This window comes from Cervus canadensis, chromosome 1, assembly GCF_019320065.1.
Source record: "Cervus canadensis isolate Bull #8, Minnesota chromosome 1, ASM1932006v1, whole genome shotgun sequence".
In the NCBI taxonomy this organism is placed as follows: domain Eukaryota; kingdom Metazoa; phylum Chordata; class Mammalia; order Artiodactyla; family Cervidae; genus Cervus; species Cervus canadensis.
This window is the reverse complement of record NC_057386.1, coordinates 87,149,930-87,177,485: the sequence shown is the minus strand read 5'-3', so window position 1 is coordinate 87,177,485 and position 27,556 is coordinate 87,149,930. Positions and strand designations below refer to the sequence as shown.

The 27,556-nt window shown below is 42.3% G+C and overlaps 1 long non-coding RNA gene across 1 annotated transcript in view; it reads right to left on the bottom strand.

Moving 5' to 3' along the window:
• Positions 1-9,650: 9,650 nt before the first annotated feature.
• Positions 9,651-27,556, bottom strand: part of LOC122452798 — a 44,746-nt gene continuing 26,840 nt past the window's right edge. The window contains exons 2-3 of the long non-coding RNA XR_006272853.1: positions 11,424-11,505; positions 9,651-10,841 (exon numbers count right to left, since the gene is read on the bottom strand). This is a non-coding gene — a long non-coding RNA (uncharacterized LOC122452798). The remainder of the gene's footprint in view (positions 10,842-11,423; positions 11,506-27,556) is intronic.

Here is a 27,556-nt window from a genome sequence, read left to right as displayed (position 1 = left end):
TTGATTTTGGCTGAAATAGGAAATCAGCTAAGGCTGAAGGGTGAAGATTCCATGAGGAACAGGGTATTTCAATATAATCTAGGAATAGCTCTTCATAAAATATCAAACAATTACCAAGACAAAGGAAGTGGAGAAACTTGGCAGATATCAATGTGGATAAGTGACCAAGGTTAACATCACCAGTGTTGTATGGATTGATGTTACATATCTTTTATACTTTTATGCCATGAAATTAAAAGGCTCTTGCTCCTTGGAAGAAAAGCTATGACAAACCTAGACAGTGTATTAAAAATAGAGACATCATTTTGCCAACAAAGGTCCATATAGTCAAAGCTATGGTTTTCCCAGTAGTTGTGTGCAGATGTGAGAGTTGGACCACAAAGAAGCCTGAGCACTGAAAAATTGATGCTTTTGAATTATAGTGCTGGAGAAGACTCTTGAGAGTTCCTCAGATAGCAAGGAAATCAGTCAGTCCTACAGGACGTCAACCCTGGGTATTCGTTGGAAGGACTGATGTTGAAGCTGAAGCTCCAATACTTTGGCCACCTGATGTGAAGAGCTGATTCACTGGAAAAGACCCTGATGCTGGGAAAGATTGAAGGCAGGAGGAGGAGAGGGTAACAGAGGATTAGATGGTTGTATGGCATCACCAACTCAGTGGACATGAGTTTGAGCAAACTCTGGGAGATAGTGAAGGACAGGGAAGCCTGGTGTGCTGCAATCCATGGGGTTGCAAAGAGTCCGACATGACTTAGTGACTAAACAACAACATCTTTTATACTCAGTGTATGTATCTCAGTGTGATGCACTGAGAAGAGCATGGCATTGCTTCTGTGGAATTCTTGCCAAGAATAAATTTCCTGAGCCTGATCATGAGGAAACATCAGACATTCCATGTTAGAATTTGCTATGGTCTAAATGTGTTCCTCCAAAATTCACATGCTGGAATCTCAATACCCAATGTTATGGCATTAGGAGGTGGGACCTTTGGGAGGTGCTTATGTCATAGGGGTGGAACCCTTCTGACCAAGATTAGTGCCTTGTAAGTGAGGCTCCAGAGAGATTCCTTAGCACCCTTCCATGATATGAGGACACAATGTGAAGATGTGTACTATGAACCATGAGAGGGCCCTCACCACGAAACATGACCATGCTGGTGCCTTGACCTTGGATTTCCCAGCCTCCGGAACTGTGAGAAAGAAATGTTTGTTGTTTTTAAGGTATCCAGTCAATGATATTTTGTTTTAACAGCCCTAATGAACTAAGAGGTTATCCTACAAAATGTACCATATGCTATGGAGTGTCTAGTATGTGAGAAATGGGGAAAAACTGAGGAATTGTTCTGGGTCAAAGGAGATATAGTATTGTAATAGCTAAACACAATATGTGTTCTTAAGAGGATCTTGGACTACAGAGGGAAAAGGAGCATTCTTGAGATAATTAATGAAATTTGAGTGAGATTGGGTGGTATAGTAGTATTGTCTCAGTGGAGCCTGGTGAGCTACAGTACATGGGGGGTCACAAAGAATCAGACATGACTTTGTGCACATACACACACACAATGTCAGTTTACTAATTCAAAGAGTTGTATGCTGGTTATATAGGAGAGCATTCTTGTTTTTGGAAAATACTTGTTACGGGGTGCTTTGAAGTGATAGGACTTACTCTAAAATAAAGTTCAGAATATTTTGTTAAAATTATTTCTAAATAGTTTTATTTCTAAGAGAAGGCTATTGGAGGTGAGAGATGATGGTGACTTAGACCAGGGAGGTGACAGTGGCATTGGTGGAAAATGGTCAGATTCTAGTTACAATTTGAAGGTAGAACCACAGGACTTCTTGGTGAATTTGACATATGTTATAAAAGAAAATCAGAGTACAAGAACGACTCCAAAATTTTTGGCTTGAGCACCTGAATGAATGGGATTACCATGAACTGACATACAAACTATGGGTTCATCAGGTTTTTTGTGGGGAGTTCCGTTTCGGATATGTTGAGTTTGAGATACTTGCCAGATTTCCCAAAAAAGATGTCAAAAAGGCAGTTAGATACAGAATCTGAAGTTCAAGACGAGATCTAGGCTAGAGATGGAAATTTGGGAGTTGGCAGTAAGTGTACAGTATTTAAAGTCAGTAAGGGATGAAATCACCAAGGGAGGGAATGTAGATTGAATAGAAAGAGGACGTTTCGCAGGACTGCTTGGCAGGGATTTTTCAGCCTAGGTAATCTCATTGGAAAATGGCTCCAAAATTTCTAGCTACAATTTGCCCTCAGTATTTGACAGATCCACATTCATAGATTCAAATATTTGAAACAAAATTCTAGAAAGTTCCAAAAAGCAAAGTTTGAATTTGCTGCACATGGCAACAATTTACATAGTATTTACATTGTATTTACAATGATTTACGTAGCATTTACATTATATTAGGTATTGTAAGAGTTCTCAAGAAAGTCTACAGAAGGTTGTGCATAGGTTATGTGTATGCCATTTTATATAAGGGACTTGAGCATCTGTGGATTTTGGTATTTGTAGGGAGTTGGTATACCAAGGACAACTGTATGTAAAATGCTCCAAATCCTAGCATTCTTTGTCCTCAAAGAGTTAACAATTCAACACATGAAAGTAGGATAAATAACATAAAAAATGATGATACTATAAGCATTAAATTTATATTATATTTACTGTGTCAGGCACAGTGCTAAGTGCTTTATATGGATTATCACATTTAATCTTCACCTTAACAATATGAGGAGGTAATAAGATTCTGCTTTTTTTTATATATATGAAAAAATTGAGTCTTAGAAGATTCAGATAATTTAAGACCTCAGAGCTAGTGAGGCTTGAAGTTCATACCCTTGTGCTCTAGCTACATTGCTTTTCATTTTAGTGACTGCACTGTCCTGCTTAATGACCAGGACAAGGGCAAAAAAGTCTATAATGGGGCTCTAGATTCCCCTTGACAGGTTGAAACAACCAAACCAAACCAACATACACACACACAATTTGTAGCTGATGATTTAAAGGATGTGAGAAAATTCCATCCCTCAGAGTGACTGCTCCTCAATTCCTGGGGGTGCCAGCCTTTGGAGGAGGGTTCCAGAAACTCTGGTGTGATGCCGGGAGGACTGTTGTTTAGTCACTGAGTCATGTCTGACTCTTTTGTGACCCCATGGATTGTAGCCCTCCAGGCTTCTCTGTCCATGGGGTTTCTCAGGCAAGAATTCTGGAGTGGGTTGCCATTTCCTTCTCCAGGGGATCTTCCCAACCCAGGGGTCAAACCGGCATCTCCTGTGTTAGCAGGCAGACTCTTTACCACTGTGCCACCAGGGCTTCCCTGATAGCTCAGTTGGTAAAGAATCTGCCTGCACTGCAGGAGACCCCGGTTTGATTCCTGGATTGGGAAGATCCCCTGGAGAAGGGATAGGTTACCCACTCCAGTATTCTTGGGCTTCCCTGGTGGCTCAGCTGGTAAAGAATCTGCCTGCAATGTGGGAGACCTGGGTTTGATCCTTGGGAAGGGAAGATCATCCCCTGGAGAAGGGAAAGGCTACCCACTCCAGTATTCTGGCCTGAAGAATTCCATGGACTGTGTAATTCATGGGGTTGCAAAGAGTCAGACACAACTGAATGACTTTCACTTTCACCAGGGAAGCCTTGGAGGGAGGGCTACAGGGCAGTAAACCCAAGTTTCTAAGAACAACAGTCCAACAATAGGCAGCAGAGAGACTCTTCTAGGCTCCCAAAAGAACCAGCTATTCCTGTGTTCTCAACACAACCAAGCCTGTGTTTTTAAGACTATATCTTTCCTGAAATTTCCTTCTTTTGGCTTGCTGTTATTTGCAACTTTTATAAGCTACTGAACCACATCAATGGTGTGAACAGTTTCAGAGCTTACATATTTCTTCTTGTAATCAATTTAGTCGATCTTGTAACTATAAAGAGTGAGATGGTAAATCCTGAGTTCCCATTCTGAGTCAGAATTTATGACAAGAACAGCGTGCTTGTGCCCAAACAGAACCATGCATGTATGGTAATATGGCACTTGAAATTTATGTACTTCCTTTTATCCAAGGAACAGAAAGTGCTTCGATAAAATGGATTAGGAGCCAACTGTCTTCAGCAGGCGACAAGAACAGTTCAAAATAAGACTGCAGAGGGAATCATTTAATTTCTGCAAGGCCAGGGTTCATATTAAACAAGCATGTTTCCCAATGTGTTACAGGAGTGGTTCCAGGAGACCACTGCCATTTCAACCCCTGCTTAGCAATGATGAATTTAACTGCATCTTTGCCCATCAGCTGTGTAATTGAAGAATTTCCTTCCTCACTGCTATTTGGAGCTGGTTGCCACACAGGACTAACTTCTGCTATTTGCTCAGGGTTTTAGTACTCATTCCTTTCTACCCACTACTTAGCTCTTCTCCTTAGTAGAGGCAACTCTATCATTTTCTTTGCTAGTTTTAAAAACTAGCCTTGTAAATAAGCCCACTTTAATTTACAACCCCACTATAAAATAAAACGACTTCTATATGTTACATATTTTAAAATGGCCATGGTGTGATAGTTCCTTGTATCTAGTCCCTATTCCTGCAGTGTAACAAATTACCCAAAATTTGTTGGGTACTCGGCACATTGTTGGGTACTCAGGCACATTGAGTGCCTGAAAACATTTATTATCTCCCAGTTTCTGTGGATCAGGAGTCCTGGTGTGCCTTGACTTGGCCCTCAGCTTCAGGGTCTCTCACAAAGCTTTAGTCAAGGTGTTACTCAGGGCTATGGTCAAACCCAGGCTTGAGCAGGGGAGAATTCCTTTCCTTCACATGGTTTTTGACAGGATTCCATTCCTCGTGCGCTGTTGGACTGAGGTCTTAGTTCCTCACAAGCTCCTGGTTGACGGTTTATCTCAGTCTCTGTACATGTGAGTGTCTCACAGGCGAGAGGGTGAGGGAGATGTCAGCAAGAAAGAGAGTGTTGGCAAGATGGAAGTCAGCCCTTTATATCTTAATCACAGAAGTGACCTCCCATCACCTCTTATTCTGTTAGTTCTGTTAAGCTACCAATTCATGCTTAAGTGTGGGGGATTACACAGGGCACTAAAAGCTGGGGGGGGGGGTGGTGGGCAGGATCATTGGAAACCATTTTATTTATTTATTTATTTTTATTTATTTTTATTAGTTGGAGGCTAATTACTTTACAGTATTGTAGTGGTTTTTGCCATACATTTTAAGCCATTTTAGAAGGCTGCCTACCATGGTCCTTCACATATCTTGTCTCACTTTATTCTCATAGTAATTTTCCAATGCATTTTTGGTCCTCCCATTTTATAGAAGGGGCAACAAGTTCTCTGATTCTCCTACCTGTACCTACTGACATTGAAATTCATTCTTAGTGACTCATAGTCTTTACTCATTTGTGTTTTTATTTCATGAATATGTAGAATTATAAGATATTTGGTATGCTACTGTGTTAGATAAGTTTATATTCTTGGTAGAATATAGGTGTATACAAGCATCCTAATAGTTCTTAAGCAAGTGTTTCTTAAAGAGAGCAGCTTTCCGTAAAGTATATTATAGTGCCTAATATATTGAGTTAGAGCAGCAGTAGATATTCATAATAATTATTAATCTATTAATTTTTTTCAAATATGTAACATATTTTTCAGATATATCTTTTGGTTTTTGAGTGTCTAGTACCCAATCACTGCTGTTTCAGAGTTGAAACACAGATGAGTAGTGGTTATGATATGAACAATGCCCCAGAAACTGAAATGGAGAATTTCATTCTAGTCCTATTTATAGCTCAACCTCAGTGTACAAAGTACATGGGAAAAAAAACCGTATGTAACTTGAGTTAGCTCCACATTAAATGCGTGAGTATCCACCCCAAGGCTCATCACTGTATTGCTGGTGATATAACATACAGAAATACTTTTATAAATTAAAAATGCCTATAAACATGAGATGAATCTTTAAAACCATCGACGCTGCTGCTTCCTTAACTCAGGGAGCCTACAATGTGCCGAGCCCTGTGCAAACTGCTTCTTAGAATGCTACTTGTTTAATCTTCCTCACAACTGCTCTAAAAAGCAAAATCAGAGCTAGCAGTTACTAGTTGTACAAAAAGGTTTCAATTCTGCTTGCTGAGATGCCTCTGGGGGTGCGTGAGTCCTTGGTGGCCAGAGAAGAAGAGCTCCAAGTGAACCCTCCCATACTGAGGGTTTTGAAAGGGGGGTTGTGCTCCCATCACCAAGACCCACACAGAAACAGACCTGTGCAAGCATGCTTTTCCTTTTTAGAAAGGTATAATGCTTTTTGAGATAACAGAAACACTCTGGGATTTGAAAGTTAGTGAAAGGAACGCCTCATGTAGGGTATTTCTTGGCTAACGGAAAGGTAGGAGTTCTCCCATGGGGCGTCATCTAACAGACTAGATGTAGCCTAGAGATGGTGATGCGGTCATCTCCCATCTATGCCGTTACTCTGAGGCCAAAGGGAAAAGCAAGCCCAGTTTAATAAAACTCAACAACAAGCATCTAGAGAATCAATAAATGTTGGTTGATGCCCACAGGGCAACTTGGAAGCAAAGTTACACCAACTGGAGGACCTTTTGCAGATAGTTAGTTTTGAACAGCAATCTAAGATGTATAAAAGCAGAAGTAGAAACGAGTGATGGCAGGAGCCCTGACTTGTGCCTTGAAATCATTAGTGTGCTGTTGTTGATTTGTGCTTTTTATGGTGTGGTCAAGAGGTCCCCATGATTCAATGCCTCTTTTTCCTACTACCTGCCTCTCTCAGAAAAAAAGTAAAACAAAGCAATACTAATTTATTCCTTAGAAGTTGCAGCCTCTAACGAAGCAGAGCAGGTAGGAAGTAGCTGCTGTAGTTTCTTTTACTTTTTTTCCTCCAAATATCCAGATTTCTAAGGGTTGAAAAAGCACAAACATAAAAACCTCATTAGAATTTTGGATTAAAGACAGCTATCTGTCTTGTTTCATTTTTGATATGCCAGCTGATAATTGGGCTATAGGCTGAGTCTAAAAATAACATACCGTACATTGAAATAATATTCCTTGGCTACATTTCCAAAGTGGTATTCTGGGACTTCTGTGCATTAATCCTGTAACAATAACAGGATTTGCGCTTTTAACTCCCTGGTGTAGCTTTGAAAATCTAGCCTAAAGCAGCTAATGTTGCTGCTGAAATCATCCTCTCACTATCCTTAGGGAAACGTGAAGATTAAAAAAATGACAACCCAACTGCTCAAACGACCTATACCTGGGAGAATAAGAGAAACAATCTATTTCTTCTCAGGAGCTGGACTGATCAATAAAAATATTTCAAAAGGACCATCATCCAATAAAGGCCTTAGAATTTGTATCCTACTTCAGAGCACCCACCCTGGATATTTCCAGTGTGACCATAGGACATTTCCCACAGGTAGAAGAGGCAGTGTAGTTGTTGAATAAGTGGAATTGAACTTGGTTGTGTGCATGAGCCCGTGTGTGTGTGTCTATAGAGGGAAGGAAGCTGTCATTATCGTGTATGTTTCTGGTAAACATTCTTTTGCCCTACAGAAACTGGGCGTATCCCAGAAATTAGGTAATGTTAATCACATCAACTGAAAAGAAAATGCATATCCTAAAATTTGCACACAGCTCTAAATTGAAGCTCTAACTGGCTCTAAATGGAAGTGGCTGGAGTTTTTCAATGATACCATTAATTGCATTTTATTAATTGAGAAAAGGGGCTTTTGTGTAGCCATGGTTGTGATGGGCTAGATTTAATCAGTGTAGGTACCACTAACAGGCTGGCAGTGCTTTCGGCCTGCAATGCCTTTGAAATTCTAAAATGGAAAAGGAGGCCAACACACTGAGCAATTATTTCGGAACAGATTGCCCGTTAACATTTCATAATATCACTAAAACACATCCTTTCTGGGATGGAGACTTGCTTTGTCTATGAACCTCCAAGAGGTGGCAGCACCCCACACTCTGTTGGCTGCTGCGTCCTCCAAACCGAGCTCACCACGGAGGTCTCATCATTGCGTCACCTGAAAGCCAGTTTGCAGGGTGGGGGTGGGGGGAGTGATAGAGGGGAGATACAGCATTTTGCATCCCAGTTCTTCCGGAGAGTTCAGGAAACATCTGCACAGATTGCTTTAAAAGGATTTGAAAAAGGTTTTTTCTTTTCTTTTTTTTTTCCCCTGAAATCTTCAGGCCTATGTGATATCTTCCTATGAAGACCACATGGGTGCACTTATGCGTTTCCTGGTTTGCTCCCTGAGGGAGGAAGAGTTTCAATTGTCAGGGATCCCCTGAGACCTCATTTTCAATTGCCTGTACTTGTCTTTATAAACACAGGAAGGTGGGATTAAGACAGCATCATCGACAATCATTTTTTGGAGCATGCATTTGTGCACAGCACTTAACACAGCGTTGAGAATGTGACGCTGTCCCCGGCTAGAACACTTCTCCTCTTCCCCAACCGTTCTCCCAGCCCCCTCCCTCATCTCATGCTAAAAATACTCCACAGAACAAATAGCCTTTGAGATAGCATGAAAACCTGCACAAATGAGCAATAGTATATAGCCTGACATGCAAAGTGTCAAATGCCTGAGAGGAAAAGCATCAGGTGACATGGGTAAAGGAGCTTTGGAGCTGGTCCAGACTGGCCGACGTCCAGGTGTCTGCAGAACCTGGCCCTCTGCTTGTGTGGTAGTTTGAGGGCAAGAACTGGGATGCACTGAGGGCGTTTTGCTGATGGGGTTATTGGCAGATACGGGGGACAGGACTCTTATGGGAAACTAGTTTACTGGAGGCCACAAGGAAGCTGAAACTGGGGACCCCAGCACAGCTCAGCCATGGGAGTTCCTGTCCCCACTTTAGCCATCATAGGGACTTGCTTATGTGTCCACCACAACTACAGCTACCAACTTGGCCTAGCTTTTAGTGCTGTGCATCTTGTCAGTAGCTTATTTCTTTGGTCTCAACTTTGGCACTCTCATACCCTCTGTCTCATAGTTCTCCTACATGACGTGTGCTCCCTGTATACATTTTTCCAGGTTCTGTTCCCACTGACAGCTCAAGGACCCTATTCCCTGTATTTCCCATTCAATTTCCAGAAACAGAAAGGAAGGGAGGGAGGGAAGGGAGGGAGGGAAGTGGGGGCAGGGGAGAGAGAGAGAGAAGAAGCGTCTCCTTGGCTTGACTACATAAGCACATGGTCTCTGTGTGGAGTGAGCTTTGGAGGCCTATCCACCTCGTGATAAATGAGCCAGATTGTGACTGGCAGTCCTTGAGTCATCTTTGTTAAAGATCTCCTTAGGGTGCTCCTCAGCCTGGACAGTAGGCACTGACATTCCTTTCAGGATGGCTGTAGATGTGAAAGGCACTGACTGATATTTTGTCCTTTCCTCCACACAAGGGAAGGAGTGGCATTGTTCTCTGAGGCCTGACAATGCTGGATGTCCTGTTGTCAGGGTACTGCTGCCCTGGTGGGTTACTCAAACTCTAGTAAAAGGTGAACTCTTCACCTCTTTTCTTCTTTGCAGGAATTCAGTCATGCAGCTTGGAGAATGATCTTAAGGGTGGTATTTTACATTCAATGTTCAATGATTCCGGAGACTTGGAGAAAGGGAAATAGAACCTTTATTTGAACCATGATGTCATGCGATTTTTGTACAGCACAGGTTTGTTTGGGCCAGGCTAAGGGAGGGGAGGGGAGTCGTTGAATTAGGTACCAGTCTCCTTGTTATAATCAAATTTTTCTTAATAAGATCTGGCTTATACTTTAATCCCAAGGCAGATTCTCGAGGGCTCCCTCTGGGTGCCATAACTTATGAGCAGTGAGGAGCTTACCTGTTTCCCAGTGAGTTGGCAGCACCCTTGCCTGTTACTGCCAGTCATCTGGAGCAGGGGTGAGGGGGGCGTGCAGGGTGTGATGGCCAGGTAGCTGCTACAGTTTACTGGTCTTGGGCCTTAGCCTTCCTCTAGTCTCTTCACTGTTACACTGAGGGCATGTGGCCAAACGAGGCAGGCCTCACAAAGCAGCTTATTTGCTTTTGGTTATAAACTGCCAAGAATTTAAGGAACTCTTTCTTCTGCTGCTATGTGCCTTGAGAGCCTGAGTATCCTCTCTGACTCTTCCAGTTGTACCAGTCTCAGCTGTAAGGTACTGACAGTACATTAACAGTGGATGTGAGGATAAAGTAGGGTGCAAACTACTGTTGGGTTTGTAGTGGTGATAGAGTTCCTTCAGCCCATCTATAGGGATTTTTATATACGGTGAATTTGGTCACTGATTGCACTGCTTCATGGCATCATGTTTATCATTACCTGAAGTTTTTTAAGAAAAAAATATGAGTTGATGTTTCCTGATGTTCAGTTTGAACTCACTAATTAGGTTGTAAGTTCCTTGAAAGAAAGAAAAGGCTTCTCTACTGCTAAGCATCTCCCACAATGTCAAACATCATCTTATATATAAAGAGTGGGCACTCAGTAGATACTTCTAATTTCAGGAGAGTTTTTGTTAGATCCTAAGAAGTCTAGATTCTTTCCAGTTATCCGTTTGGAAACCTGAAGGTACAGAATTGTTTTGACCGAATTCTACCTTCTCTTGATTGTTCAGAAAGAAGAACACCCTGGATAATGAGTTTTTAGCACTCAGAGTCCCAGGCCTCTGATGAGATTCAAAATGTCCAAGAATCTTCAGCTTTTGGCTTATTACTTTAAAAATCTTTATATGTTTATGTATTTATTTGACTCCACTGGGTCTTAGTTGCAGCATGTGGGATCTTTAGTTGGGGCATGCAACTGTTCATTGTGGCATGTGAGATCTAGTTTCCTGAAAGAAAAAGAAGTCACTCAGTCACGTCCGACTCTTTGCAAGTCCATGGACTATAGCCCTCCAGGCTCCTCTGCCCGTGCATGGAATTTTCCAGGCAAGGATACTGGCATGTGTTGCCATTTCCTTCTCCAGGGGATCTTCCCAACTCGGGAATCAAACCCAGGTCTCCCGCACTGCAGGCAGACTCTTTACCATCTGAGTCACCAGGGAAGCCCTTGACCAGGGATCAAATCTGGGTCACCTGCATTGGGAGCATGAGTTTTAGCCACTGGACCACCAGGGATCCCCACTAATTACTTTTAAATTTTCCTCTTAGTTAACTTCCTCTTTCACCAAACAATTCTCTCCTAGTAGGATAGGTGAAGTTATGCTGCAGTGAGGATAGCTTCCAAACTCAGGACAGATTCTGCCTGTCTGAGTGACCCTGGGTCCTAATAGCAGACAGCCTGTCATCTCAGCAGGCTCTGCGGGGGCTCTGTGGCAGAGGGAGTGAGAGTAGATAATTGTGCCCTAACTTTTAACTAAGTCTCCCCCTGCCCCACCCTCCCCGGGGCCCCTGGAAAGCAACACACTTTATACCTGATCATATTCATTGGCTAGTGCATGTCTTGTGGCCATGCTTATCTTCAGGGGGATGAAGAAGTTCAGTCCATCCTTGTGCCTGCAGGATAAGAGAACCAAACATGCCCGTGACCTCCTCGATGACCTACACAGCTCCTCAGAGGGCTTACAAGTTGCCGACTTCCAATTCATCCTTTATTGAGGCATGGAACCCTTGAGAATCACTAGAAACATTTTGGGTTTTTTTGGTTTCACAGGAATTAAAAATCAAAATAAATAATTTTTAAATTTTAAACTCATAATCAAGATGATTTATATCAATAAAAATTTAAATTTATTATGTAAGTATCATTTTTTAAATGTTTTTGGCTCAACTCAGTGATCAGAAGTAATCAGTGCACTCCTTTCTGAATGCCATCTGTAAATAGATGGCTGAGATAAGCAGTCCTCTGTGTTTATAGTTGCCAGGTCTGTTCTTGTTTCTGATGCTTCCTGTACCTCACAATCACTTGGAGGCCCAGCAGCTCAGACACCTCCGTAGAGCAGAGTCACTTTAAATTCATGGGCTGTGAGGTCCCACTCTTTATTTCTGCCCTATACCTGATTAGACTCTGTTGGTTGCACAATAAGACCCCAGGCTATTCAAAGAGCAGGCAGGAAGCTGACCTACTCACTCAGTTGTCCTGTTTCTCACTCCCCTCAATAATTCCCCTCCCTCCAAGGAATTAATTCTAACCATGAGAATATGAAGTTCATTCACCAGTGTAGTGAGTTTGGTATTCAGCTCTTTCAGTCCAAGTCAGTGGACTGTAACTCTGATGTGCGAGATAAGAGCCAACCATTACTTGACTGAAAGAGCCTTTGCGTTAGAGTCTAAAAGTTGTCAGTCTCGTGTTCAAGCTGTGTTGTCTTGTAAAAGTCACTTTGCCTCTCTGAACCTTCATTGGTGAGATTAGGATAATTATATTTACCTTCCAGGATGGAGTTTCCTGTCTATATAATGTAAATTTATATCTACCTCTCGGGGTCATGGGGATTTAAGTTATTTTGACAAAGACAATATCCGGGAAATATATAAGTATGTATATCCCAAGCGGGTAACTTCTTCCCTCCTTTTTTGCTTGCTAATTAAGAGTCATAAATAAAATGCTGACGAGCTGCAGTCTGCCGTCTGTGCTGTAGCTGGAGGGCTGTTTTGACTTTGCCTGACAAATGGCTAACCAGCCGCTCCCGCCATGCCCAACTCAAGTGTTCAGCACTGAGAAATCCAGCTACTGCCAACAGCATCTTATAAACTTGTCACTGTTTACTTACTCGGTGACAGTGTTTTTGTTCACTGATCATCCCTGAGATTTCACCCATCAGGGTGTGTCTGTTTCCCTCAAAATGCCATTTAAACACAATCATTTCCCAAACCACATAAAAGTACTGAAGATCCCTAAGTGAGACTTGGTGCCTTTACAGTTCATCCTCATTGCAATGCAGGTGGGGTGGAATGTCGTCTTTACAAAGCAGTAGCTAGATATACCTGGGACTTTATTCAATGGGCAGAAACTTCAGAATTGCTTCAGTATACTACTAGCCAAGATTCCCAGGTAACTGGTTCAGTGGTTTTGCAAGGTGATTGACGGCATGTTGGCAAATTGAAATGAGCCATGGTGGGAGTGTTTGTGCATATGTGCTAAGTCACATCAGTCGTGTCTGACTCTTTGTGACCCTATGGACTCTAGCCTGCCAGGCTTCTGTGTCCCTGGGATTCTCCAGGCAGGAATACTGGAGTGGGTTGCCATGCCCTCCTCCAGGGGATCTTCCAGACCCAGGGATCAAATCCGACTCTCTTACTTCTCTTGCATTGGCAGCCAGGTTCTTTACCACTAGCGTGGGAGTGTTTGCAGCATGAAAATTGGCAAACACTACAAAATCTGGCTTTTTCTCCTGGAGAGCTGGTTGCTAAACATTTACAAGCTCACCACTGTGCAGTATAACCAAGTCTTTGTGCACCTTGGTCAAACCCAGATATGACTGCGGATGTGAGAAAGGACACTACAAATCAGAAGTATAAATAAAACTGTGGAGGTGAGTTAAGGGAGAAGGAGTTAACTTTCTTGAGCCTGTACTGTGCGCCAGGGTCTAGTAGATGTAATCTAGATGATTAGGATTGATACATACCAGGAGGTGTTTAGCAAGTTAATGGAGCGGGCCTACCAGAAATGTATTCACATGGAGGAGAGAGAGACTCCCAGAGCCTGACTCAAACCTGGTCATAAGAGAGGAGGGACAATTCAAGGTACAGCAACGTCCTTTTCACTCAGGTTTCTATCCAGGCCCAGACTGAGACTGGTGGAGGCTGTTTTGGTGAGGGGGCTTAAGTAAAAGCTGTAAAGGCTGCTTCATCAAGACTATAGTACCAGGCAGTGTGTTTAGATTTGGCATCTTGTTTGTTCCAGGACCTTAGCTGCAGCAGTGTGGGGACAACAGATGCTCAGCTGACCCCCTGGAGCTCAGAGAGGTGGGCTTACTTGTGAGCACTTTTACAAGAGTACTTTGCAGAGGGCTACAGTGCTGAATGAGCAGATAGGGGCAAGAGTCAATAGAATTAATTCATGTGACCTCGTATGTACCTTAGCTGATAAGGCAAGGAGGAAGCTTGCTGGCACATATATTTTATCAGTGTATTCTCACAACAACCATATGAGAAAGGCATTATTATATTCATCTTATAAGAAGATGGAGAAACTAAGGATCAGAGAGCTTGATCAACTTGCCTGATATGATGCAGGAGGTGAGTAGAAGAAGGATTTCCCTGGTTGCCTAGTGGTTAAGACTCCACACTTTCACTGGAGGGGGCATGGGTTAAATCCCTGGTCGGGGAACTAAGATCCCATGTGCCAAAAAAAAAAAAAAAAAATAAGTGGAAGAGCTGAGATCCAAACGTGGCATTGTCTGACTTCAAACACCCCTGGGGTCCCCCTATGTCCTCCCTTTATCCCTTGTCTCTGGATATTCTTCTGTCCTGTCCTTCTTTCTGGTCTTGGGGAAAAAATTGTCTCTCTTCTCTCTAAGGTCAACCTTTTCATTTGTGTCTATGATTTCTGTACCCTCCCATTTTCTGCCCCAGAGTCTTTATAAAGCGCTCCCTTGCTCTGTTGTCCATCTTTGATCTGTCCCTAGCCACAGACTTCTTTCCCTCTATCACTTGAAGTGAGAGCCTGTATTGGTTCCTTCATCAGTCTTCTCTCTCTTAGCCTTTCAGCTGCATTTTACACAGTTCAGATTCTTCTTTATTCTTGAAACTCTCCACACTCAGCTTCTATGACTCGATTTTCTCTGCCCTCTGTTACTCCTCTGGCTACCTCTGGCTCTACTCCCTTTTTCTAATCCTTGAACTGTAGGCATTATTCTAAGAGTCTGGTGTTGGTTCTCTTCCTCTTCCTCAGTCTTTCCCCTTTGAAGTTCCCTTTGGCCTCAGCTCTCTACACAGAAAATCCCAAATCAATAATCCACAGGTCTGATTGGGAAATGAATAGAAATAACTTGACTGGGTCTCTAGGGCCAAGAGCAGTCTCTGGCATAGAGTGAGCACTCAATAAACAAACGGATTTCAGATGAAGAGGAACATTGTGAATGGAGCTTGAGCATATGTGAATTGATTTATTTGAAGGTTACCCCCTTTAAGCACTGAATTCATCAAAGTCAGGAACTGTGCCTTTCCCCTATTTTTGATTTCTGACCCAGCGTAATACATAATAGCTGTTCAATAAATGTCCCTTGAATGAATGAGTCCAAGCTTGCTAATAACTCAGCACAGAATTGTGGCAGTGCTTATATAGGAATTTAGACTTCATTCTATGTGCAGTGGGCTTGGAGCCATCCAAAGGTTTTTCTCATTTGAGTAACTCAATTGGAGCCGAGCTCTAGGATGACTCATCTGGCTGCAGTCAGTGTTCAGAGCCTTGCACCATCTTCCTCCCTTGCCCTTGCTATTCTATCTCTAATCCGTGGTCCAATCTGGTTGATTTTACTTAAGAAAATGGCTTTATGACTTGTGTCTGTGTTTTTGTTTCTATTCTCATGGCCACCTCCCAAGGTCAGCCCTAATTACCTCTCGTCTGGGTTTCAGTGCTGGTCACTCTCACTCCAGCCACTGTTCTGTATGCCACAGGCTTTGGCTATTCTACTAATGGTTGGCTCTGTGTTTGAAAAGAAAGAAAAAAAGAACAAAGCTGAATTGGTTCTGGGAAAGCAAGGATAAAGAGGACTAATATAACTCTCCATTTTCTGCCTTTAATCTTATAGGTCCTTTAAATCTGCTTACTGCTTTGGTTTTACCCTTGAATTGCCTGAGTGGATTTATCCCTTCATTGCTTCTTATAACAAAGACTAGGATTTCATCCCCACAATAAAGCCAAGTTGTAGGAAAAAGAGAGTGGACCATTGGAAAGGTTGCGCTTAACTATAATGTTAAAGAGAACAGAGGAAATGTTCTGTCTTTTCGAAAGGAAGAACAATCTTTTAGGAAAGGGAGGACAAGGGAAGGGAAAAAGTAAGAGATAGGGAGAAGATCTTTAGATAATAGATGAAGGGAAGAAAAAAAGAGAGAAGAGCTGAGCTTCTGTCATTTTTTCATAGGTAATTTTGGGTTAACAGGCCCTTTCTGAAAATACTTTTTTAGAACTTTGTGGGTCCAGAATTTACACTAGTAAAATTAGTGAGCTGGTGGGCTTTAGGGGACGTCTTTGGGGACTCCCACACTTAAAAAAATTAGGTCATTTTTATGCAAAGTGCGGCCTGCCTTCTGCAAGGAGTTAAATACAAAAATGACAATAAGTAGGAACTTTTTGGTATCTGTACATTGCCGCTGTGATGGGCTGAAGGTAGGTGGTATCAGCTGGAGGGAGCCAGTTACAGGCATCCCTTCCTATCTCTGTGGCTCAGTAACTTCAGATTGGTAGCTTGGAATCAGTCATGACAAGAAGTATTTTTATGTAACAAATAGGCAAATGCCACAGATCAGGACTCCTCCTCCCCCACACCCTGGGTGCTGAACATTTACCTGCTCACCACTGTCTAGCTGCCATATCCACACACCTGATCAGGGGACACTATTGAGTTGTTAAGTTTGCACAGTGAGTTGCTTGTGGCTGCTGCTGCCTACTTAGCAAGCATAGTAAGATCGTGTAGCCACCAGCCAAAGAATGGGGGAAAACTGGTTCTTCATCATGGGGAATTTGAGATGCACTGCCTTAGATCATCCTCAGCTTGTTCAAGCATTCCAGCAGAGGTCTTCATGATAATCACATGGAGTGGCCCACAGGTTTAGAAACCTGCTACTCCAGGTTGCTGGATCCAGGGCAGTATAGAGCAGCAGAGAAGTGGTATGTGAAATAGAGGAAGGTGTGTGTAATTAGTCTACCAGGGCCGCTATAACAGAAGACCATGGACTGGGTGTCCTAAACAACAGAAATGTATTCTCTAGCAGTTCTGGAGGCTGGAAGTCCAAGATCAAAGTGTGGGCATTCTCCCCTTGGCTTGCTGATTGCTGCCTTTTTGCCGTGTCCTTACGTGGTCTTTCCTCCGTGCATGAGCAGATCTGGTGTCTCTTCTTTTTCTTATAAGGACATTGGATCAAGGGCCCATCCTTTTGACCTTATTTAACCCAAATTACTTCTTTTAAGGCCCTGCCCCTAAATATAGTGACACAGGACGGTTAGAGCTTCATGAAATTCAGCTCGTGAATTTTAAGGGACGCAGTTCAGTCTGTGACAGCGTTGACTGTCAGTGTTGACTCTCTGGAATCATGTTGCATTCCAGTCAAGCACGGGGTAATGACATGAAACTGTCATTATGAGGAGACCTCAACTTCACTCTAGGGATATCTTCTTACTTCTCCTGGATGCAGCTTTCACTTACCAGCAATCTCCAACCTCACCAGGTGCTTCCCCTCTGTTGGTTCCCATCTCTCCCATCTAGTCTTCTCTGACTCCTCCTGCTTGGAGAGGAGTCTCCCTCACCTGACTCACCCTGGTGCTCTTGCTTGTATTGTTAAGTTGGTGATGAATCTTTGCATGCCTTTCCTGATATCATCTCAGTATATACACTGCATGTGTGTAGGGCCTGTCTACCCAGCTGGGTTGTAGGTACCTTGAGAAGTGGATATATCACTCTTCTTGACACCCCGCCTCCTCCATTCAGTGATTAATTAGCTGTGTGCCTTTTATAGACTAAGAAGTCGATGAATATTGCAGAGTTGATGTAGCTTTTCCTAAAACTGTTAAGGTCATCATACGCTCAGAGATGTACGTGGAATCAAATTCATAGCAGTAAGTACTGAGACTTTTCCCCTTTATTGTGGGTATCGAGCCAGAATTTTCCAGTAAATGCTCTTGCAATGTCATTTGTGGATATCATTGTTCCAGTGAGTTATTATGATTTTTAACTCCGACTCTGGCACAAAAGAAACCTGGGTTCGAGTTCTGGTTTTCTCAGTTACTGCTGTCTGGCTTTGAGTAAGTTATCTAAATTCTGTAAGGCTCGGTTTCTTCATCTGTAAATTACGAGTAATAATAATACCTTACTTCACAGAATGGTGACCAAGAAGTAAAAGAGACATAAGTAGCACTATGTGGATAGTGGATGTCCGTCATTAATATTACTCTGGTACACAGAGGAAAGAAAAGGTAGAAATCTTAACAGTAGATATCAGTCTGCACTCCTCAGAACTAGGAGTAACATGAAAAGAAAAACATTTGCACACCAAAAACATTTGACACCAGAGGGTCAGCTGTGCAAATAGCACATTTAATGCCTGATGCCAAGTGCTCTTGGATTAAGAATATTGTGAAGAATCCAGAAGGAACACTTTACTATCTATGACGTGTGTGCTAACTAACTTCAGTCATGTCTGACTCTGTGTGACTCCATGGACTGTAGCCCACCAGGCTCCTCTGTCCACGGGATTTCCCAGGCAAGAATACTGGAGTGGGTTGCTGTGCCCTCCTCCAGGGGATCGTCCCAATCCAGGGATTGAACCCATGTCTCTTAGGTCTCCTGCATTGTCAAGCAAGTTCTTTACCACTAGCGCCACCTGGATGGGTTGACTTCTAAGCAACCTTTGGCCTTCTTGTGTTGTCATCAACCCTTTTCCCAAGTCCCACTTCCTTTTGTAAAACATAAAACATCTTTGCCTACAAAGCACTGTGCATGTATGGAGTTCTGTTATTCTGGAGGCCATTGGGTTGCACAGGAAGTATAACATCATTAACTGGAGATAAGTCAGCATGACATTTGTCTTGAAGTTAAGAATAAAATAAAGTTAAGGGACTTTTCCTGCAGTCCAATGGTTGAAACTCTGCCTTCCAATGCAGAGGGCGTGGATTTGAGCCTTGGTCAGGGAACTAGGATCTTGCATGCCCCATGGTGTGGCCAAAATTTTTAAAAATTTAAAAAAGGCTTCCCTGGTGGTCCAGTGGCTAAGAATCCCTCTGCCAACACAGGGGACACAGGTTCGACCCCTGGTCTGGGAAGATCCCACATGCTTTGGAGCAGCTAAGCCTGTGTGCCACAGCTACCAAGCCACAAGAGAAGCCACCACAATGAGAGGCCCGCACACCACAATGAAGAGTAGCCCTTGCTTGGTGCAAGTAGAGAAAGCCTGAGTGCAGTGACTAAGACCTAGCACAGTCAAAAAAAAAAAAAAATTCAAAAAAACACTCTGTAGTCTAACTAAAACTTCTAAAGTTTCCAGAGAAAGCTTAGGTGGGAACACTCCTGTAGGGAGAGCATGAAGGCAGTGAGTGGAAAGACAGTGTGATTGTGTGCTTCTCTAGGCCAGCTGGTGCAAAGCAGAGGCCTCCAAAAGACACAGAGTGGCTTGTCAGCTTTTCTACATGTTCTAACAAGTTAGAGGTACATCCCAGAAGGTATACTGCAATATTAAAGTTCATTTATATACACTATAAAGTTTCCCCTGTGTGTCCTGCAGGCTGGGAAGTGTCCATGGGTCGATCCCTTTGTGAATTACATGGAGCTGACAGGGCTGAAACCCACAATGACCCAGATGAGGATTGAAGCTTGTGCTGAAAGAGTGGCTGCCGCCCCAAACATGTAAGTAAGTAATATTAATCACCACTGAGCAGAGTGGTGCAAAATTATTAAGGCTGCCTCCTGAAGAAACTTCTAATGCAGTGTGTAATGAAAATGTCAGGTGCGTGAGTTATTAGGCGCTGCCCTGCTGTTCTGAAGCACCAGGTATTTCTCTACCTGTTATCCAAGCAGCAGAGTCTTGTGAGGAAGGCAGTTGGGCCTGAGGAGAGCAGGCAGTTATTTGTGCTGAGAGGATCATAGAGTGAGTGACAACAGTGAAGCTAGCCTGAGGAGAGGGTGGCATATCTGTGGTGGAGATGACGTGAAGAGGGGCGTGTGGGGAAGACATGTGGGAGGACGACCCTGACTGATCTTTGACCACGCATAATGTCGTGACCCAAATCATCTGGCCCTGTGGATTTAAAACTTGTTCTCAGGGCAGCTCTCATTATTAGGAATTCAGATGGGATCATTGCAAAAAGAAATACATTTACAGTTATTTCTGTAGTCGTTCTAGAAATGCAAACTCAGTGTTCGGCATTTGTTTACATGTATTATTTATTTTGGACCTCGTAGAAGTTTGTATCTCTCCAACCTGTGTGTTGCTTATCTCAGCCAGATTCCTGGAGTCTCTCCGGCTTCCCCTCTTCTCTCAGTCGTGTCCAATCGTTGTCAAACGGCACTGAGCAAGTTAATCTTTCTTGGTCTCCACTTCCTTGAGCACTGCCTTTGTTGTGTTCCTTAGAGTCTGTCCTGTTTTCTCTTTGCCACTTTCCTTGCCTGTACTCTGTCTTGTCTAGACTTTCTTCTCTCTGGTCTCCCTCCTTCCATCTTTTCCCCTTTGACCTTCCCACCCAGAGCATAGCAGGAAGATAGCTAACACCATTTACTGGATGCTTTTTATGTGCTAAGCCTTGGGGGGGGCGGTGTGTGTTACGTATATCGTATCTAATGTTTCAGTAACCCTGGAAATGGTATTGTTACTTCCACTGTTCAGCTTGGGAGGTTCTATCCATATTGGCTAATGAGAGTCATGGCTAGAAATTATAACCTAGGGTTGGTGAACCTCACAGTTCACGCTCTTCCCAACATGTGCTGCTTTCTCTGCTTAGAAATCTTCAGTGGCTCCCATTGCCTAATTAGTAGATCAAATCAGGTTTTTGTTTTTTTTTTTTTTTTTCTTCTGAAGTCCAGGCTCTTCTATCTCAGCATTCAAGACCCTTTAAAAATTTAGTTTACTGTGTTTCTAGGCTCTCCTGTCAACCCCTGTCACACACCCTACTATTTAGCCAGAAAAAACGAATAGCCAAACAAACAAAAAGCCTATTTTTATTTACACCCATGTTTTCTTTCCTAAGTGCTTTTATACATGCTTTTTTTTTCTGCCTGCTGCAGAGACTCTGTCATTCCTTCCTCTGTGTAAGTAAGTGCTGCCCAAGCAAACCCTGAACAGAGTTTAGCTGGAGATCCATTTATTTTCTGGTTCACAAAGGGTATATTGGATCTTTATTAAATAGTCTAAAATGTTCTTTCAATAATGTTTTTCTTTAATATCTTTTTAAAAGACATTTAAAGTGAATCAGAAAGCAATTAAATGATTAATTGCTGCAGCCAGATTCTGCTGCCCTCAGCCCCTGTGGATGCTATCTGACCGATTAACCTCTGTTTCTGAGCTCTGTCTGATTGAAGAAGGCAATGACGGAAAACGCTTGGCCTATCACATGACTGATCTTTGCTGTCATGAGCCATCGTTTTCTAACTGCAAGCTTTCATTTTCAAAGTCCTGGCATGATTTCAGGAGCTGTAAACCCTCATGTGAGTAAGTGAGCAGTAAGAACTGGCAGTTTTTCAATCTCAAGTCTCCTCAGCTTTAAACCTACATTTAGCTGTGATTTTTTTTTTCCACCTTGAGTTGGGCATTCTTTTTGATAAATAAAATAGGGTAGAGGTGAATTCGACTGAGACAAATATGAGTTGGTCCAATTAGGGCTGACTTTAGAAAAAAACCACAGCTGCCCCAACATTAATTCCACAGTCAGGTTAGGAGGTGAGAGAGGAATAGTGAATATATGGGGTTCCTAATTTTCCTTCTACACCCAGGGCCACAGGGTGGGGAGCACTGAAAATGCAGCTGAAAATTATGAGTACGTTGATGCAGATGACCCATGTGCCAGTTCTGATGTCTTGGGGAAGGTCAAGGAGTAACTTCTCCAAGGTCTGACTCTGAATGGAAGAGCTTTGTGAGATATTAGGGAAGGAGAGATCATTGGAAATATTACTTTCCTAGTTATAATGCTTAAGTAGTTGGAATTCAATTTAATGCACAATTTAATTGTTTTTAGTGCATTTTTAGTGGACAGTGTGATTAATATTATTTACATTAAGGGTAATCTGAAAACAAAAATGTGAATATACAATGAAGGACTTCCTCAAAGATTTGTTCCTGCTTGATGGTTTTATTTTTAAATTTGTATACCAAGTGTTTTGTTATCCTCTTCTTATTTCTTAGCTTTTAAAACAAAGTAGCAAAAGGAGGATAGAGGAGGGAGAGAAGCTGTGCATACCACAAGACTGTTAAGTCGGCAATGTGATGAAAGCTAATTGTAATTTCATACTAAGGTTTTGATTCTGCATCTGTTTGTTGTTGTTGTTTTCTTCTCCTTTATCATCATATCTAGCAAATAATTATTGACCAGCCAGTGTCCTTATGGTACCATTTTAAGAAATTTGATATAAGAAATCCTATAAGGAAAAAACCATATTTTTGTTGTATGAATCTCTTTAAGAAGACAGTTGCAGACAGCCACAGAAATAGTAGTAGCTTACATTTATGGAGTCCTCACAATTTGCCAAGCCCTACTCTAAGTGCTTTGTATAGTATTAGCTCCTTTAAATCCCCCTCAACAACTGTGTGAGAATGGTACTATTATCCCTATTTTATAAGTAAGAAAACTGAGGCACAAGGAGATTAAATTATTCATCTACAGCCACACAGGTGACTGGATCCATAATTTGGGCCCTGTCAGTTTGAATCCAGAATAAAAAGATAAAATAAATATAACCATAATGAAACTAACATTGTTCTTTTTAGATTGCCTAAACTTGCTATCACCACCAGTGGACTCTGAATGGTGATTAGCATAGAGCTTGTAAGACTAGAAGAGGAATTGTTAGAGAAGAGAGATGGTGAAAGAGAGTGAAAAAAGTGAAGATGTTAGCAAAAGCACCTGTGTGAATTCCGAGGTAAGGATTCTAGGAGATGGTTGGCAGTACCCTCTGTGTGTGCTCAGCTGGGCCACAGCCTGGACTGGTGGGCAGGGAGGCCTGTGGGTCAAGGAGTGTGGCTCCTGACTGATTTTTATCACTCAGTATACTGCTTTCCTGTTTCTCTGCTGAGACAGGTAATTCCGACAGCTCGCCTTGCATTCCATTCCACCTGAAGCACTTGTAGATTTGTAGTTCACATCTCCTTCTGCAGAGCCAGAATGTGTTTCTCAGACCTCTTACTACCTCAGTACACTTAGGACAGGTCCACCATCCTTTGTCTAAACACAAGTGTTGCAGGAAGGGGGACCCCTTCCAGGGCCTGAAACTGGGCTCTTGTCTAACACTCGGAAATGAATTGTCCGAGGAGACACATACTGACAAAGCAAGAGATTTTATTGGGAAAGGGCACCCGGGTGGAGAGCAGTAGGTAAGGGAACCCAGGAGAACTGCTCTGCCGCGTGGCTCACATTCTTGGGTTTTATGGTGATGGGATTAGTTTCCGGGTGGTCTTTGGCCAATCATTCTAATTCAGTCTTTCCTGGTGGCGCACGCATCGCTCAGCCAAGATGGTTGCTAGCGAGAGGGATTCTGGGAAGTGGACGGACACGTAGTGTCTCCTCTCAACCTTTCCTGAACTCTTCCCGCTGGTGGTGGCTTATTAGTTCTGTATTCTTTATCAGGATCTCCTGTCATAAAACAACTCATGCAAATGGTTACTATGGTGCCTGGCCAGGGTGGGCGGTTTCAATCAGTGTGCTTCCTCTAACACAAGGAGCCAGATACGTGTAGAAAGCCAAAATTTTCTAGGTTTTAGAAAGGTAAAATGGTATTTGTCTCATATATTGCATGTTATTTCCAGTGGAGTCTGGATCAGCACCCCACACTCAAATATTTTATTTCCACCACAAAATGTATGTGAGTGAGACAAAGAATGACTATCCTCAGCTATATGTTAAGAAGGTCAGATTTGGCCACCAGACGAATTTTTGTGCCACATTTATGGAACAAACTTTTGGTTGCAGAGCTTTCTGGATTTTGGAATTGAGGTTGAGGAATATGGAATGTATGATCATCAATTCCTTCCACTCTAACTTGGCAAGAAGTTGACAAACCTGTTCTTGCATTTCCTACACTGGCTAGGAAGGGGTCTGACTTGGGCTGAGCCTGAAGAACCTCAGGAGGTCTCATCTTCTCATTCCAGGTTTTAGTTGGGAAGGCAGACAATCTGGAAATAGAGTCAATATCTATACACTCTATATTCCCTGCAGGTTTGGTGGACAAAAAGTAATAAAGAAAATACAAACTCAGGAAAGACAAGATTCGGGGGGTTTTTTTGTTTTTTTTTTTTTTAAAAACTTATTTTCGCTAGTTAAAAAAGCCTCTCCCCTTCTCTCTAAGGAATCACTTAGCTTAGCTTGGCGAACCACAGATTAAAGTACAATATAGTGAATATTATTAAAAAACAACCTGTAAAAATGCATTATCCTGAAGATTTAGCAGCTAATTTTCTGTTGCCTTTACTTCTTACATCATTTTTTTTTTTCTCTCAGTGTATAACCTTCCTTAAATTTTATGTCCTGTTCTCAAATTCCTCCTGGGTTTAATGACTAATCTCTATTTGTGTTACCCTGGTGAAGCCTATAGAAGTAAAATCATAAATTAATGGCATATGTTTGTAGCTGTAAACAGGGGACAGATTCAGAAATATACAAACACGCCAGGTACCCTATTTCCTAGAGCTGCAATGCTCAATTCCCAATTAACCTTGGATTTATAAGCCTAATCAAATGGCCCAGTCTGTTTCTGTTGAAAAGCTGTGCAATGTGTATAATCTTTCACCTGACCTAAATCTCTAGTAAACCTTGGAAAGTAAACTCCTTTGTGGAGCTAGTCACTTTGTTAGATGAAGCTATTGCCCCTTTCTCAGGCCCCAGGCTCCCATTTCATGTGCTGTAGGACAAGTGGCAAAGGGCAGTCTGTGGTGCTTTATGTAGGAGGACAGTCCTGACTGCTGACCCAGGTCTGTGATAGTAGGACTGTGCTGAGTCACTTGCACTTTGCCCCCAGGTCTTCCTTCCTTTCACAGAGGAGCCTGGTAAGCTACAGTCCGTAGGATCACAAAGAGTCGGACATGACTATGAAGGCCCCGCTTCATACTCAGCACATATACTAAAATTGGAGTATGAAGGCACACACGATATTTCAGTAAACTTTCTTTACAAATAGGGTGTGATTTTGGAAGATAATGGTACCAAATATTTATTCACCACCTCTCTGGGTCAGCCATGCATTCTTCTAAGCTCTCTCCACCTATGAACTCATTTAATCCTTTTAACAAGCAAAGAGAGAGTCAGGAAGTGTTATGATCTTCATCTTAGGATGCATAAGTTCCAAAAAAGCAAAACTTGAATTTTCCAGGTACCAGCAAGTATTTACATAGCTTTTACATTGTATTTACAACTATTTACATAGTAGTGACATTGTATTAGGTGTAAATGGCATAGTATTTGCATATAACCTACAGGTTATATGCAAATACTATGCCATTTTATGGGGCTTTCCTGATAACTCAGTTGGTAAAGCTCCCCACTCCAGTATTCTGGCCTAGAGAATTCCATGGACAGTGTAGTCCATGGGGTCTCAGGGTCAGACTCGACTGAGTGACTTTCACTTTACTTTTTTTGTGTGTGTGTGCCATTCATATGAGGGACTGGAGCATCCAGGATATTAGTATCTGTGGGGCCCTGGAACAGACCCTGGTGGATACTAAGGGACCACTGTATCAAGAAAGTATATAGATGCAAATACGTGTGGACTTTGGAGATTACATTTCAGGGTGAACTAGAGGCTGCTTCCTGGGCAAGACTAGATGGAAAGCTGATAAGGAGGAAGGTGGAGAATGCTATCCTGATCTAGGGTAGAGGAAGAAGTGATGAGAAAAGAAAGCTTGGTGTGGACGAAAAAGCTTATGACTGAGGAAAGTGATGAACAGAGCTTAAGTTAGGTACTGAAATGAGTAGTCACGCCCTGTGAATTGGATTGCTGAAAGTAGGGTTAGGGAAAAGTAGAAAAGAAATTGACTGAGTGAGGCAAGATCAGAGAACCAGAATAGTAACTTTTCATGGAAAATGGCCAGAGCTCAGAGGACCCAGGAAGAGATTCTCAAGGCTTTATGTAGGTAAAGTCCAGAGGAATAAAAAGCTAATGTGTAATTTAAAAAAAATAAAAGTTTATGAAGTTAGTAGATCTAAGAAAAGCAAAGAATTATGACAAAGCATTTTTATCAGGTACTTTGCCTTGCCCTCAACTAGGTGGATTCAAAACTGGTTGAGAGACCTTTCTCCAAGGTGCTTCTTGGTGGATTACTGTCAGCCTGGTGACCTTGCTCTTTATTTTATAAAGCTAATGCTCTGACAAAACTCTGACACTATGTGTCACCAAATGATGTTGATCTCATTTATCCTGTGTGTCCATTTCATCATTATCTAATTGGTTGTTAACATGGGTTCCTGGGTGAGCCTCAGGGGGTCCATGAATCCTCTAAAATTATGATAATAGGTTTCTACTCACATTTCTGTATCCCTTGCTAGACTATGAGCACCCTGAGGGGATAGGGCAAGTTGTAACTGGGAACAGAAGAGCAGTGTATGTATTAATCTATAATTGAGCCAAAATTCCCTCATTCATTCATTCAACCTTTTCTTGAGTATCTCTAACATGCTTATGAGTCAGCTACTGGGCACACAGGAAAGAGGGGTCAGAATAAATTAACAAAGAGCAAAATAATAATAATAATTATAATGTGATGTTTGATGTAGCCTGGAGGCTTGAGGTTATCTTCCTAGAGAGGACACTTTACTGTTTTGGGAAGGATAAATAAGAATCAGTTGGGTTGGTGGTCCAGCAGGAGAAGAGAAGGGCATTCCAGGAACAGAGGTGAGAAACAGCATACCTTCAGTGGTTAAATGCAAATTGTTTGGGGTGGCTGTGGCAAAGGGCATATTGTAGGGGCTGATGTAGACAGGGCTAGGTGGTGACAGGCCTTTTAGACCGTGTTAAGAATTTATATTTTATTCCCAAGGTCACTGGGGCCATTAGAAAATTGAAAGGGTGTGATATGATTGAATGTTTATTTTGGAAGAATTATATTAGCAGTAATGTGAAGAATGTAATAAGGGGCAAGATTGAGGTTTGGGAGTAGTTTTAGAAGGCTACTACAGTAATCGAAGTTAACAACACTGCCGTGCCATTACTTACTGCTCTTGTTGCTGACATTGACATTGGTGCTGTTTCTCTATCTATTGTTATTACCACAGCCACTAGTCCCACAGCAATAGTAAGGCTGATGGGGAGAAGGTGTGAGAAGCTGAAGAAGAGTCTGAGAACTGTAAGTGTGATGTTGTGATTTATAATAAGAAATATATATTTGGTCTTTGTCCTGTTTCTGGCACCTAGCTCCTAAAATCCTTGGAATTTTCCAAGTGATGAGAGCAGTGAAGGTATCTTGTTATGTTATTAACGAGTGACTTTTAGAAAGTTCCTGCAGGAACCTAAGGAGGGGAACCGCCTGCTAGGAGAACAAATCATGTGATTAGAGTGTTGGAACTTTCAGTCCTACCTCCTCCTCCCCAACCCCCAGCCCCTGGCCTCCAAGGAGGGGAGAGGGTTTGAAGATCGAGTTCAGTCACCAACGACCAATGATTTAATCAATCATGCCTCTGTACTGAAACTTCCATGAACCCCCAAAAAGGACCAGGTTGGGAGAGCTTCAGGTTGATGAACACCTGGAAGTTCAGGAAGAG